This window comes from Colobus angolensis, unplaced genomic scaffold (assembly GCF_000951035.1).
Source record: "Colobus angolensis palliatus isolate OR3802 unplaced genomic scaffold, Cang.pa_1.0 Scaffold119, whole genome shotgun sequence".
In the NCBI taxonomy this organism is placed as follows: Eukaryota; Metazoa; Chordata; class Mammalia; order Primates; family Cercopithecidae; genus Colobus; species Colobus angolensis.
The window spans coordinates 1113729-1115590 of record NW_012113030.1 but is presented as its reverse complement, the minus strand read 5'-3'; positions in this window follow the sequence as shown (position 1 = coordinate 1115590).

The window sequence follows — 1862 nt, the reverse complement described above, 5'->3', positions numbered from 1 at the left end:
GGACTAAATGCTCCAATTAAAAGACACAGACTGGCAAACTGAATAAAGAGTCAAGACCCATCATCTTCAGGAAAAAGTCCTCCCACATGAAAGCAAATTTTAAAAATTGAAAGAAATTACTACTACACCAGATGCACAGATATCAATTTAAGGATGTGGGAAACATGAAAAAGCAAGGAAATATGACACCTCGAGAACACAATAATTGCCCAGCCACAGATCCCAATTAAAAAGAAATTCATGAAATTCTGAAAATAGAATTCAAAAGTGTGATACTAAATAAGCTCAGTGAGATACAAAAGAATTATGAAAAATAATACAAAGAAAAAAGAACAACAATTCAGAATATGAATGAGACATGTAACAAAGAGATAAATATCATTAAAAAGGACCAAATAGAAATTCTAGGACTGGAAAACTCCTTGAATGAAACATAAAATACACTTGAAAGCTTCAATGATAGGCTAGATCTGCTTTCTCTGTCAATGACAGAGAACATCCTAAAAGTAGCAAGAGGAAAGCATCTGGTCACTTACAAAGGAGCCCCTATTGGACTTCTCAGCAGATATTTTACAGGCCAGGAGAGAATAGGATGATATAGTCAAAGTGCTGAACTACTCCTACCCAAGGATACTACATCCAGCAAAATTATTCTTCAAAAATGAAGAAGAAATACAGTGTTTCTCAAGCAAATGCTGAGAGATTTCATCACTACTGAACTGACCTTACAATAAATGCTGAAGAAAGTCCTAAACCTGAAAGCAAAAAGATGACAGCATCATGAAAATATACGAACTTATAAAACTCACTATAAAGCAAACACACAAATGAGGAAAAGACTCAAATTGTACCACCATAGGAAAACAGCAAACCACAAGGACAAATAATAAGAAAAAAAGAAAGGAAGGAAGCAGTCAGAAAATAATTAACAATAAAGCAAATAAAACCTCACATATCAATAATTACTTCGAACGTAAATGGATTAAATTCTATACTTAAAAGATGTAGACTGGCTTAAGAAATTTCTAAAAAGTGAACCAACTATATGCTGCTTACAAGAAACACACTTTACCTGTAAAGACAGATACAGACTGAAAGTAAAAGGATGGAAAAAGATACTCTACACAAACAGAAATCAAAAGTGAGAAGGAATAGTTATATCAGATAAAACAGACTTTAAGTCAAAAACAGTTTTTTAAAAAAGACAAAGACAGTCATTATATAATGAGAAAGGGATAAATTCAGCAAGAGAATATAATAATTTTAAATACATATGTATCCAACACTGGAGCACCCAGATTCATAAGGCAAATATTACTAGATCTAAAGAAAGAGCTAGAGCTAGACTCTGATACAATAATAGTAGGAGACTTCAACTCCCCACTCCCAGAGAAACATTAGGCTTAAACTGGACTTTAGACCAAATGGACCTAATAGACATTTACAGAACATTTTATCCAACAACTGCAGAATAAACATTCTTCTCATCAGACATGGTACATTCACCAGGATTGACTATACGTTAGGCCAGAAAACATGTCTCAACAAATTTTCAAAAATTAAAATTATATCCAATATCTTCTCAGACCACAATGGAATAAAACTGTATAAATCAATACCAAGAGGAACTTGGAAACTATGCAAGTACATGGAAATTAAACAACATGCTCTTGAATGACCATTAAGATGGAAATCAAAAATTTCTTGAAACAACTGAAAATAGAAACATAACATACAAAACCTGTGGGACACAGCAAAAGCAATGCTAAGAGAGAAGGGTATAGCAATAAATGCCTACATCAACAAAAATAAAGATTTTAAATAAACAATCTAATGATACACCCCAAGAAACTAGAAGAGCA